This window comes from Octopus sinensis, linkage group LG4, assembly GCF_006345805.1.
Source record: "Octopus sinensis linkage group LG4, ASM634580v1, whole genome shotgun sequence".
NCBI classification, from domain to species: domain Eukaryota; kingdom Metazoa; phylum Mollusca; class Cephalopoda; order Octopoda; family Octopodidae; genus Octopus; species Octopus sinensis.
The window spans coordinates 56,835,372-56,850,371 of record NC_043000.1 but is presented as its reverse complement, the minus strand read 5'-3'; the positions used below and the strand labels follow the sequence as shown (position 1 = coordinate 56,850,371).

At 37.3% G+C, this 15,000-nt stretch overlaps 1 protein-coding gene and 1 long non-coding RNA gene across 5 annotated transcripts in view; both read left to right on the top strand.

Moving 5' to 3' along the window:
• LOC115210448 (decaprenyl-diphosphate synthase subunit 2) overlaps nt 1-15,000 on the top strand; it is a 607,213-nt gene that overhangs the window by 156,847 nt on the left and 435,366 nt on the right. The window lies entirely within an intron of this gene.
• The window catches only part of LOC118762962, a 22,490-nt gene that overhangs the window by 3,900 nt on the left and 3,590 nt on the right, over nt 1-15,000 (top strand). Inside the window, exon 2 of the long non-coding RNA XR_004998714.1 lies at nt 6,067-6,071. This is a non-coding gene — a long non-coding RNA (uncharacterized LOC118762962). The remainder of the gene's footprint in view (nt 1-6,066; nt 6,072-15,000) is intronic.

The following is a 15,000-nucleotide window of genomic DNA, read 5'->3' as shown; positions in this document are numbered from 1 at the left end:
ACTTTGCTTGGAAAGTTTAATAAAAACTCTATTTTAACATTAAAAATGTAGGAAAATAAAAAAAAAATGATAGAAAAGTATTGCTTACCTTGTTTTATTAATCTGGCTTTTGTATCACAAAATCATGAATAGCATATTTTTCAATAGCTCAAGTATTAATACAGAGTTTTGAAGACTTAAAATTTTATTTTCAAAAAGTCACAGTGCACCTAGATACCCCATGCAGTGCATCATTTGAAAGCAACTGGTGCATACACACACATACACACACACACACACATATACACATACATATATGCACACACACACATACACATACGCATATATATAGAGACAAAATAAAACAAAATAGGAGAGTTTGTTCATAAAAATATCTAGTTACATTATTCTAAATATTTTATGAATAACTCTTTTTTTTTGTTTTGCTTTTTATATGTACTCTGTGATCTGTCCAACTATAGTGTCTAACCAGATGATACTTGAACTGTAGTACGTGTCCTCCTTGGCTACATAAGAATATATTTAGAGTTCAAAATACAGTTTATTTGTTATACATTTTAAATTTAAACTGCAGTATGTGTGTGTGTGTGTGTGTGCATGTGTGTATATATATATTATTTATTTATGCGCCCTTTTCAAGCCTAGCCAGGCTCATGGACCTGGTTTCCCGGTTTCTGTGGCGTATGTGTTCCCCCCCAGTTGGATGGGATGCCAGTCCATCGCAGCATTAGCCAAGAAACAGGAAGAAGGTGTGAGAGAAAGTTGGGGCGAAAGAGTACAACAGGGGTCGCCACCCCCCCCTGCTGGAGCCTCGTGGAGCTTTTAGGTATTTTCACTCAATAAACATACACAATGCCCAATCTGGGAATCGAAACCACAATCCTCCGACCACTAGTCTGCTGCTCTAACCACTGGGCCATTGCGCCTTCACACACACACACACATATATATATATATATGGTGAAGCATGATCTTCAAATGTTGGGCCTCATGGAGGCAATAACTAGTGGTCAAGAACTTTGGCAATATGCAGTGTTTGAGAAGACACAGCAAGCCAAATGAAATCATAGCTGTGGTCATTGTTGGTATCATGTAACTGGCCTGGCACCTGTGCTGGTGACATGTACAAAGCACCTTTCAAACATTGGGCCTCATGGAGGCAATGTGGTTGATGCTGGTCTCACATAACTAGCACCCGTGCTGGTGGCACATAAAAAGTACTTTTTGAACTGTGGGCCTCACGGAGGCAATGACAAATGATGTGCTTGAGAAGAAGACCCATCAAGCCAAGTGAAATCATAGTCATGGCAGATATTGGAGTCATGCAAACTGACGCCCGTGCAGGTGGTACATAAAAGCACCTATTACACTCTTGGAGTGGCTGACATTAAGAAAAGCATCCAGCTGTAGAAACCATGCCAAGACAGACTACAGTCTGGTGCAGCCTCTTAGCTTACCAGCCCTGGTCGAACTGACCAATCCATGCCAGCATGGACAACAGATATTAAATGATGATGATGATGATATATCTATTTATATAAAAGAGAGATTCTGTTCATTTGTTTGGTTGTTTGTCCAGCAAAATGAAACTAAATTGTTCAGAGGAAGATATTATACTTCTATATATATAAAATCAAGATTCTGTCTCTGTCTTTCTCTGGCAAAATGAAAGTACCTGGTTCAGGGGAAGCTATTATGCTATTGCCTCATTTGTTTCAACAAAAATTATGCAATGGTACAACACTAATTGTACACAAACTTATAAGGAACTGCATTCTCACTAGTTGTGGTAAAGATGACACCATCTTTGTTCCATGCATACCATTTATATCATCTAAAATTATAGAGATTCTGTCCTGGGGTGCTGGTGTTTCTCCTTTCTCTACCCGCTGTCTTTAGCGCTTGACATTTTTATAGAGAACCCATTTCTCATCACCAGTCACTGTTCGGTCCAAAAAAGGTTAATTCATGAGACATGACAGCAACAAAGAGCATACATTCACTCCCTGCGCATGATTAAACTTGGAAAGTTTACGAGAACCTATTGACCCAATTTGCTGACTTTTCCAATGGTACGCAGGTGTCAATGAATGGTTGAATGACCAAATCCAAGCTTCTCTACTAGTTCTTTAACAGTTATGATGGGATTTTGTTCCACCAGGGTTTGCAAGACGTCCTCATTGAACTCTACAGATCTTCCAGGACAAGGCTCGTCTTCTAGGTTGTAGTTTCCAGCTTGGAATTTCTGGAATCACCGTTGACACTGGCTTATGCTTATTGTCCAATTCCCATTTACTGCTTTAATATTCCTTGCACGTTCTGTTGTGTTGTTGCCTTTATTGAACTCATAAATGAAAATATGCTGAATATGCTTCTTTGTCACTTCCATTATCGCTTTGAAAAAATAGCTGTTAAAATCAAACTGGATTCTTGGTAAAATTACTACCTGCTTTTATAGCAAGTTGATCAGGTAGTTTATTCCACTCCCCTCTGACTTTTAATTCATGCAATTGAAAAAGCTGCATTTTTAACACACACACACACACACACACACACACATGTGTTTGTGTGTATATGTATATATGTGTGTATATATTACTCTTTTTACTCTTTAACACGTTTCAGTCATTTGACTGTGGCCTTGCTGGAGCACTTGCCTTTAGTTGAAGAAGTTGACCTCAGGACTTATTTTTTGTAGGCCTAGTACTTATTCTAACTGTCTTTTTTGATGAACCACTAAATTTTGGGGACATAAACATACCAACATCAGTTGCCAAGCAATTGAGCGGGGACAAACACAGACACAAAAAATATATACACACATATGCACACACATGCACACATATGCACACGCATGCACACAGACACACACACACATACATACACAATAGGCTTCTTCCAGTTTCTGTATACTAAATCTACTCACAAAGCTTTGGTTGGCCTGAGACTATAGTAGAAGACACTTGCCCAAGGTGCCACATAGTGGGTTTGAACCCAGAACCATGTGGTTGGGAAGCAAGCTTCTTACCACACAGCAATGCCTGTACCTGTATATATGTTTTTATAGATATTTTGCAAACAACCTGCAGATGCAATTGCTACCAGCTGAAAGTTTTGTATAGTAGCAAGCTTATGGGGTCATCAAGAGAGAATGCGTGCTGTTTCAGGGCTTTCCTCTCAACAGCATTATTCTGCACTTTGTGAGACGAGGCCCCACTTGCTAGATTAACTGGTTGCTAAGTTTCACTCAATATTCCTCTAGCCATTGCTCATCGTCTCTTTTTAACCAAATCCAGTGGCTTGCCTTCTCCACTGTAGTCTGGATATCACTCATGATGGTATTTGCTTTACGATGAGTTAGGCCTAGCATCAACAACAATCACCTCACACTGTGTCCAGTGAATCCTCTACATCTGACTTCGATTGAAAAATGCTCTGAATATATATGTGTGTGAGTGTGTGTATACTGCATTATGTGTGTATAGACACACACACACACATACATCTAGTAGACAGACATACGTGAAATCAAGGCAGTACAATTTTATTTCATCTAAAGGAGTTACCTAATCACTGAGAGTGCACAATGATTCAACAGGTAGTTGGTACACTATCTACATTTCTATGAGAATTAAATAAACAAGAAGAATGGTGACTTCAAATATGCCATATAAAGAATATTCCATATTTTCTTTATGTTTGTATATTTGAAGTCCATTCTTCCCAATCATATACACACACATATATACATATACATACATATCCACACACACATATACATATATATATATATATATATATATATATATATATATACACACACATATATATATGTATGTGTGTGTGTGTGTGTGTGCATATATATGCATATGTATATATATATATGTATGCATAATGTGTACAAAGAATAAAGTTGATTGATGAATACACAGAGTGATAGGCATTGAGCATTGAGGAAATGAAAAAGAGAAAGTGGGAGAGAGAAAGGTGTATGAAGTCTGTGGAAGTATGGAAAGGTTGTACAGAAATGATATTCCAAAGGCAATATTACTAGTTAGATGTTTTAGATTTTGCAAGTTATATATTCAAACACTTCATTCCTCACTATACCACTTCAAATATACTGCTTCTTGAATATCTGTCTTCTTCTCTATTGATTTCTTGTGAAAATGGTGTTCTGTTTGTTAAAAGTTACTTGGCACGGTGATTTCTCTAGGGAAATCTTTATATGTCTAACTTATAGGTTGTTTTAAAAAAAAAAGAATTTTTTTTTTGTTCGATGGTTGGTTGGTTGCTGGTTGCCACCAAAACTTGAGGAAGAAATGCTGTTACTGCCCATCTTGTATGCTGGTTTGTCTTAAATCTTAATGTTTTTGACCTGGCAATATGATGTCGCTAATTTTTATTGTATCATTGAAGTTTATTATTGAAATTAAAAAAAAAATTTCTGAAAAAATAAATAATATGAAAAATATAAAAATGAAAAGACAAAAGCAAAGAAAAAAAAACAAGAAAATAATAAATGAATAAAATGTAGCAAACAGTGAAGTAATGAAGTGCAAATATCATTACAAAATGAATTTTCATTATAATTAAGAAGTAATTATTTTCAATTCTCACTAATTTACATTGAATAATTTGGAAACATTTGTTAATGACTTCTGTGTACAAGAATTGTTAACATAACTGTGTTGCATTGCTTTCCATGTGTTTCTTCCCAACCATTTTCTCCATCCATACTTGCACATATGGAATGGATGTAACTGTGGATTGTTGAATTTGATTTGTTTTATGGCTGCCACCTGTCAGATCAGTGGATTGATTTCTATTAACAGTTAAAGCACATTGTAATAATGAGTTAGCTCTGGCCTGCCCACTCCTCCTCCTCCTCCCCTCCTCCCCTCCCCTCCCCTCCTCCTCCTCCTCCTCCACCACCACAACCACCACCACCACCACCACCACCACCAATTATTCATCAATCTATTGAGCCAGCACTCATCACCAGCTTTTAAAGTTTTGTGAAATTTTGGGTAAAATTTCTCTTATTTTGGACAATAGTCCATTGTGGGTTGGTTTTCCTTAATCCTTTTGTTACCATATTTATGTTGAAATACATTGCCATTGTTCCAATTAATTTTGAAATTAATGAAGAATTTAGAAAAATAGCTTTCATTATTAAGCTGATTTTTGGAACTTAAATTAACAAATTTCCATGGTAGGTTTTAATCCAGAACATTTTAAAACAGGAAGTATGTATCATAGAATCAAAGTTGGTCTTAGTTGAGTTGGTATCAAAAATGGTTAAAGTAGTATTAGCACTGTAAGCCAATGAAACATAAGTCATTTTCATGGTACTGTTACTGCTGTCAACAATGGCAAATTGTACCATCAGCTGTACTTACAGCTTGGTAGACTTGGTTACTGAGGACTAAGTATCATAACTGGGACAGAGGTGCATTAAAAAAAAAGTATTTGGCTTTATTTTTTCCTAATGCTACGGGGGCAAAATCCTTTGGGTGGGAGGTGATACAACCCCCTTCCTGTGCATGTGTGGCAATTTCCACACTGGTAGGTTGTGTCTGTTCCCAGCTGTTATCCCTAGAGTACAGATGTGCGCTTGTCAGATTTTTGTTTTCACTGGATGTATTGAGCAGAGATGTTGCATCAAGTTTTGCCAAAAGCTTGGTGATACTCAAGCTCTCAAGCTCATATCATCCAGAAGATTCAGCAAGCCTTTGGTGATGATGCAATGGGCAATACTCAGATCATGTTACTCAGCCAGATACTCATTGCTCTATTCATTCTGACATTTGTTCTATAACAACGGAGTAAGCTTACACAGTATAATCAAGAAATATGTTGTTAGCTTGCAGTCCTTAGTGCAATTCTTCCTGCAGTTTTAGAAATGGTTATGGAAATGTACTCTAAAATATTCAGCTCTAAAAATCCTGTGGATTCTTCATCTGTGGGTTTACCTGTCATATTTTAGAAATCAGTGATAAATCCATATAGGTGGGATGTTGACATAATATGTAGTCTTAGAGCAAATGGTTGCAGGAATAGCAGTCTGGGTGAGGTATTTGTTTCCTAACCATATAGTCCCAGATTCAGTTCTACTGTGCAACAGCTTGGTCAAGTGATTTTTGACTGTAGCCAATTCCTTATGAATGAAGCTTGGCAGATGAAAACTGTGTGGATGATTGTTGTATGCGTGCGTGTGTGAGTGTGTGATCATCATCATTGTCATTCATCATCATCATCATCATTGTTTAACATCCGCTTTCCATGCTAGCATGTGTTGGACGATTTTGACTGAGGGGTGGTAAGCCAGATGGCTGCACCAGGCTCCAATCTTGATCTGGCAGAGTTTCTACAGCTGGATGCCCTTCGTAACGCCAACCACTCTGAGAGTATAGTGGGTGCTTTTTACGTGCCACCAGCACGGCGGCCAGTCAGGAGGCACTGGCAATGACCTCGCTCAAATCTTTTTACACGTGCCAGTGAAGCGACGTTGGTAACGATCACGCTCGAATGGTGCCCTTTTACATGCTGCTCTGGCAACGATCATGCTCGGATGGTGCTCTTGGCACCCTACTAGCACGGGCATAAGTGCCAGTAAGGCGACGCTGGTAACGATCATACTCGAATAGCCGCTCTGACAATGATCACACTCGTATGGTGCTCTTTGCACCCCGCTAGCATGAATGCCAGTCATCGAATTGATTTTGATTGTTGTCATAATTTTTTTTAATATCCACTATTCTATGCTTGTGTGGGTCAATCAGAATTTACTGAGGCAGAGTTTCTATGACCAGATGCCTTTCCTGTCACCGATCCTTACTTGTTTCTGAGCAACCTAATATTTCCTCATGGCCAAACGTGCTTTCACAAAATATTGGAAATGAATGACATTCATTTACAATAATCACATGATGTCAAGACAAAAAGACACAAACTTAGACACACACATATGTATACATATATACATACATACACCCCCCACTCATGTATATCTCTATATCTCTATATATAAAACTGAAATGCGTTTTTACCGCTTGGATCGCTTTCAATGCCACTACATCCCGTCTGATTCGCTCCAAAATTTACAGGGACATGTAGAATGAGGTGACGATGCCCGTGGGCTACCTTAGAAATCCCTATCTTGAAAGGTGTGGTTGCTAGAGCCCATCTTCCTCACTCATGCTATTTCCTCCTTTCCATCTCTTACTCCCCTTCATTTATAACTTTGAGAATTCCACTCCCGTTATTTAATGTATTCCCCTCAACTCCCTTTCACTTTCCCTTTATAAGTTCGTCAGACGGCTTTCTTTGATGTATCTGTCTGCATTCATAGGGAGAATTATCATCGCTACCAACAACACACAGTCATGAGAACAAATATTATGAATCAGATATTCATTGCGTTCATTTATATATGTGTGTGTGTGTGTGTGTTCGATATATAAATATGTATATATAATGTATATATACAAAGTGTATATATCTGTATTTATGTATATTAAACTTTTTAATACTTTTTGATAGTTATATATTTTTAACAAATTATAAATATAATTTAATAATTTTTATTTTAAATTTAAATAATTTAAATTTTTCAATTTTATATATTTTCTATATTATATTTTTTTTTTATGCTTTTGTTTTTGTTTTTTTTGCCTATTAGTGGTTTTATCTCTAATTTAATTTATACATATATATATATATATATATATATATATATCTATATATATATATATATAATGCTGCACACACACACACACACACACACACATATATATATAATGTGTGCATTATGTGGTCGGTCGGTTCAGCTGAAAATATGCACACCTATGAACCCTTTCGTTACTATATTTCTGACCAAAATACACCCCTTATGTGTTTCAATTAATTTCTAACATAATCATAAAGTTAGTCTGGTTTCATTAAACAACTATAACTTTTTTATTTATTAATATATTAATGTGATTTTTGGAAGATAATTGAATGAAATGTTCTCAACCAATTCTATACTATAATTTGCATGACAACTATTTTTTTCCTCAAATGAAAGGTGTGACCTCTAGGACAAAATTCCTCATCTTATAAAATGTGGCCCCAGTAGACCCGAATGAAATCGGGTTATATTAACCAAAAGGTGAAAAGGGGTATAAATGGGGCTGGAAGGGGATTAAAATTTAAAGGAGCGAGTGTTTAGGAATTCTCTGTTACATCAAGCTAAAAAATTTGCGCCAGCCTTTTAATCTTCAATGTGTTGCCGTCCATGATGAAGAGGTTTTGAATACTTGCCATGGTGAGTCTACTGTTGTGAGAAAGAATCACTTCAAAACTTGGTGTTTACGAATTTTCTTTTACATCAAGTTCAAAATTTTATGCCAGCCGTTAAACTGTCAATACGTTGCTGTCCGTCGTTAAGAAATGCCTGTCATGGTGACTCTACTATCCTCAGATTCTATCCCTTCAAACTTTGCTTTCCAATATTTTATTATTTTTATTCAGCTCGCAAGTTCGTCTGTCCCTTTTAAATGTTAGCGTTTTGCTGTCTGCCTTGAAGCAGACCTTTCCGTTGCCACTGCCTGATATTTATGATTGATCTTTCTAAATATTTTATTTCTCAACTTAATCAAGATCTTTTGTTGTTTATAAATGGGAGAGAGATAGATAAAGATAGATTGTAAGAAAAAGCGAGGGAGAGTCCGAGAGAAAAGAAAAGTAAGAGAGTGGGAAAGTGAGAGAGAAAGGAGAGAGAAACAAAGAGGGAGAATCATCATCATCATCATCATCGTTTAACGTCCGTTTTCCGTCCTAGCACGGGTTGGACAGTTTGACTGGGGTCTGGGAAGCCAGGAGGCTGCACCAGGCTCCAGTCTGATCTGGCAGTGTTTCTACAGGTGGATGACCTTCCTAACGCCAACCACTCTGTGAGTGTAGTGGGTGCTTTTTTCGTGCCACCGGCACAGGTGCCAGGGGGGCTCGCAGTGGCAATGATCGGTTGGTGCTTTTTACGTGCCACTGGCACAGAAGCCAGTCAAAGCGGCGCTGCAATCGGCCACGTTCGGATGGTGCTTTTACGTGCTGAAAGGAAGCAACAGAAAATAACAACCACACTCTTACCCGCGCGTAGAGCAGGTCACCTTCAGCTAGTATATATATATATACACACACATATGTATGTGTATCTCTTTCTCTCCCTTCCCTTTGTCTATCTATCTATCTATCTATCTGCCTGACTTTCTGTGTGTGTGTGTGTGTGTATATATATATATATATATATATATATATATATATACACACATATATATATATAAACATAAATAATATATGGGCTTCTTTCAGTTTCTGTCTGCAAAATCTACAAGGCTTTGGTTGGCCTGGGGCTATAATAGATGACACTTGCCCAAAGTGGTCTGGCAGTGGGACTTCAACTGCAACAATCTGCTTGGGAAGCAGTGGTTTATCCTGTGTGTGTGACACAACATCCTCAGCTTTAACAGATCACTTTCTTTGCCCTGGGCACCTTTCCTAGGTTCTACCTCTTGTATTTTTTTCTCCTTTATCCCAAATCTCTCTATACTTTCTGTGTTGCTTACCATTGAAAGCCTCTCCTTTTCACACGCATATATACATGCCCAGTTATACATACACACATGCACGTATCAAACCATTCTCAACTAACATAGTCAAGATTTCGGCTATATGTCTTACTCAATATCTTTGACACTTCACCTACTCTGAAGATGCTATATATTTCCCAACAAAATCATCCACTCCAATTGCTGCAAATATATCAATTAATTTCCCATCATTTCCTTACCATATAACATCACAGTTTTTGCACAAGCCTCATATAGTTTGTACTTTAAGAGAGGACTTTTGTTGCCATAACAGTTAGCAGTTTACATATCCTTTTTTTGCAATTTATCAGCACTGTAGTCAGACATTGTGCTTGCTTATGACATATGTATATGTGTTTGTGTATTTCTTTGTATTTGTTCGTAGACGTATGTTTCTATAAGCACCATATATATATGTGTGTATATATATATATATATGTGTGTATGAGTGTGTGTGTATATATATGTGTGTATATATATATGTATATATGAATCTTTTCCTTTTGAACGGCAGTTTTCAACAAAGTTTCTAGTTAACTAAACACTTTTAAACTTCTTATACTGGTAGAATGTGTCAAAATAAAACATTTTTTTCTCTTGGCTTTCTTGAGAAAATTGTAATTTGTAAGTTTAACGTAGTTTAATTTTTCGAATTTTAACCAATCGATTTGCTGCATCTAAAACTGAGACAACATGAGAAAACTGATGCACGAGAGAACATGCTGTATATCACAAAAGGGGACCTTTGTGACCATGCATGTGGCTGAGTAGACCTGCCTTTGTGAAGCTGACATGACCAGCACTGGTCACATGCAAGACACTCTTTCTTGCTTTTCTTAGGGAGAGGGATCACATTCTCCATAGATTTACCAGCATGATTCAACTCAGTGTATGCAACACTGTTGTTGTTGAATTCTTTAACACCAGTACCAATCAGATTCCTCCCTCCAGAAGCCCCTATCTGATGCAAGATCTTCCCAGGTGTTAGTAGTGATATTGATCTTTTTAAGTGTGTCTTGAAAATCCTTTTTGAAATGCTTGCATGGCTTGCACTGGGGACATTTTCTTGCTCCATCTCACTATACAACACTAAGAACTGGTTGACTAGACCCTCTAAGTTGATGTTTCATAATCATGTCCTTAACACTCATCATTTTTACCTTTCACACACACACACGCACGCACACACACACACACGCACGCACACACACACGCACGCACACACACACGCACGCACACACACACGCACACACACACGCACGCACACACACTGCGTTTTCATATAGTTTCCATGTACTAAACTTCACTCAGATGTAATCAACTAGCCAGAAGCCATAATTGAATATATGTGCTGAAACTACCACACAATGGGACAGAACTCAAAACCATGTGGTTACAAAACAAACTTTATAACTGCAGCCATATTATGTATCATCATCATCATCATTTTAATGTTTACTTTTTTCTTCTTGTCTCAGTTAGATAGAGTTTGCTAAGGTACATTTTCTATGCTGGATGCCCTTCCTGTCACCAACCTACACTTGTTTACAAGCAAAGTAATATTTCCCTTAGGACAGACACATTTTCATGAAAGATTGGAAATTAATGACAGTGCCTGTATGATAGTGATGCTCATTTAAAAAAAATATCATGCAATGTCCAGAGAAGGAAATACAAACACATGCATACATATGTGGTCTGATCAATAAGTATCCAGACTGTTGCCATAGTAACAAAGTGAAAGCATGCAGAGAGAAGCCGCTTATCACAGATTGGCCTTTAGCTCTGCTGTGCATGTGCACTGTTTTAACATTCTCGCTCACTTCTGCTGTTTACAGCAGTGCTTGGAAGGAAGGTGTGTAGCGTGTGATTGTCGCATTGACCATGACAGAGAAAGTTGAGCAAAGAATCTGCATCAAATTTTTTCCAAAAACTTGATGATACTTACTCAGAGGCTAACACAAAGTTTTCAAAGAAAGCTTTCATCGTTCTTGACACTGTCAAGGAGATTTTGTGCAACTGAAACCTGAGTGCCTCTTTGGTCACCTGAAAGCAGTTTTGGTACAGACTTGGCAGACACGCATCTCATACCTGAATCTTCAGTGATAATGGACTGAACTGAACTATAACTAATCTGCACATCTTTTGATAACTCACAGATGGTGATTCGACGATTTCCTCTCACAACTGTATGCACATCTGTGCTGTTTTTCTCAGTTCTGCTGGTTGTGGGTCTCCCAAAACGTTCGTTAATTTTGACATTTTTCCAGCCATCTTAGAAGCATCTGAATCACTCATGCTCTTGTGTGCGGCTCATGCACTCCACTCCTTACACTTTCTGCACCTTTGCATATGCCTCTGAGCAGGTATTGCCATGACAACTTTCTCTGTTATGGTCAATGCAACAATCACATGCTACACACCTTCCTTCCAAGTACTGCTGTAAACAGCAGAAGTGAGTTAGAGTGTTAAAACTGTGCGCATGCACAGCATATTAAGGCCAATCTTTGCCAGGTGGCTTCACTCTGCATGCTTTAGCTTCATTACTATGACAACAATTCAGATATTTATTGATCAGACCTTATAAATAAAGGTTGGTTTTTTTTCTGTTTCTATTCTATTATATCTTGAGGCTTTGGTTGACCTGGCATTAAAGTAGAAGACACCTAAGGTGCCATATGGTGCATTTAAACCTGGAACTATATACATGGGAAGCAGATTTCTTAACCATGCAACCATGCCTTTTCTTCTAACACCCACTTCCCTCATGAATGACCATGGGATTGCACCTAGAAAGTTTACTTCTGAGGCACAAGTCCGAGTAAGGTTGTTCATGGAAGACCAGCCATTGTTCATGTGTAACGGCCTCCCCTCTCCACACCACAAGGGAAAGGCAAAGGCTGATACAGCCTGGCACTGGTGACGTTGAAATGCATTTCCACAGCTGAGTAAACTGGAGCAGCTTGAAATAAAATGTCTTGCTCAAGAACACAACACACAGCCTGGTTCGGGAATTGAACTCACTACCTCATGATTATGACCCCAACACTCTAACCTCTCAGCCATGTGTCTTCACTATATGTATGTATATATATCTATATACTTATATTTGTCTGTCTGTCTGATGGTAGTTTCTTGAAATCCAAGAAAGACAGTTTTGCTTCTTGTTAACCTGCATAAATGATTTGTTTATAGTGATCAAATATATGTACCATACTTTAGCTCACACCTGCCATCAAACCGATATTGCCCAAGCAAATGCATGGTGTGCCACACGTCAGGTGTCAAAGTGATCACAAAGTAACGTCAGGTAAAGTGTTTTGCTCAAGAACACACCACATCACCCCAGTCCAGGAATTGAAACCACAATCTCTACAATGTATATGTATATATATATTTTATAGGCATAGGAGTGGCTGTGTGGTAAGTAGCTTGCTTACCAACCACATGGTTTCGGGTTCAGTCCCACTGCGTGGCACCTTGGGCAAGTGTCTTCTACTATAGCCTCGGGCTGACCAAAGCCTTGTGAGTGGATTTGGTAGACAGAAACTGAAAGAAGCCCATCGTATATATGTATATATATATATATGTATTGTGTGTGTATATATTTGTGTGTCTGTGTTTGTCCACAACATCACTTGACAACCGATGCTGGTGTGTTTATGTCCCCGTAACTTAGCGGTTCGGTAAAAGAGACCAATAGAATAAGTACTAGGCTTACAAAGAATAAGTCCTGGGGTCAATTTGCTCGACTAAAGGTGGTGCTCCAGCATGGCCACAGTCAAATGACTGAAACAAGGAAAAGAGTAAAACAGTATATGCAGAAATGTATGAAGAGAGATGTGCGCTCAACAAGCCTCAGTGTAGGTTACCCATCAAGGAAATTCTGATACAGAGAAGAATGTATCTTTAGTCGGCAGAAATCCTCTTGATAAAATTTATAATGCAGTATATTATGTTAAATAACATTATTTAGAATTGTAAATAATGATTTAACTTCAGTGCTATGTGTTTACCACTCAAATAAACTTGATATAATATCTTTTAGTAAAGTGTATACATAAGTAATATACCATGTATCGTATTTTAAACAAACTCTAGTTTATAGATAAAAAGAAAAACACTTCCCTTAGATAACAGTCTGATATTGAAATATCTGAATAAATAACATTCAATTAATTATTAGTCTCAAAAGTTCCATTTGAAAAAAAGATTATTCATTATAAGCTCCATTATAATTTATTTCAGTATCCTGTGAATCACTCCTTCCACTAAAATAGATTCCCCACCTTTCTTTAGCACATTTTAGTACATTTTTCTTTTTCATCTAACCCACACCTTTTTTTTTGCTTTTCTTTACACAGTAAATACTTCATAATCCCAATTGATCTCTCTATTATTGTTTTCCTTATCTCTTATCTTTACTATTCTATTTGTCTATACCATAAAAACTGGTATACTTTTGCAAATACTCATCTTACTCATTCTTTATTCGGTTTGAAATGCCTATGGTCATACTCAAAGGTTAACAGTTATCATTTTCCTGCCAGAATAATATATTCTACAAAATATATTGACTTCGTTCCTCAGTTGCTATTTTATGTTTGTTTCTTGGTGCAAAATAGAAGGCTTATATATATATATATATATATTCAAAATGTCACCGTGTGTGTACCGTTGGCAATTTTTTTCCTCTGTCTTCCCTTCTCTGGATCTTTCCTTCTCCTATGTTTCCGACGAAGAGCTCTGCTCGAAATGTTAAACCCTCCTTCTTTCCTTCTTTCCTGAGTGTCCAATAATACTATATTTGTTCCACGTCCTCGCGTTGTTGTTTTTTTGTGCTTTCATGTTTGGATTAACTATATATATATATATATATATAAAACGGGAAGGTTTATGAAAATAAACAAAAGACGAAGGCAGGTGGAGTACAAACAAACAATTGTATTAGTATGGCGCCCAGGAATAGAAATAGAACAAGTCTTTTACGTTTCGAGCCTACGCTCCACAACAGAAAGATACACAGAAAAGAAACAAGGAGAGAAAAAAGATGCGTGTAGGGCTCTTTTATTAAAGCTGTGAAAATCTTCATAGATTGTTACTCAGAGTTTCATGTAACAGTTGTGACTCATAATGACCAGTGACTTCATCTGGGACTGAAAATTTTTGAACTAATTAAAGATTCCTGGCCTGTGATTAAACCACCTGTTACCATAAGGCCCTTGAGCATTCCAATTTTGATCATAACTTTTTATGCTTCAATCTATATTGGTATTAGTATTAAGTACACCTTACCCACTGTTCTTATGTACATACATATGTGTGTGTATGTGTGTGTGTGTTTATTTAATAACAGTTTGACTCAGCT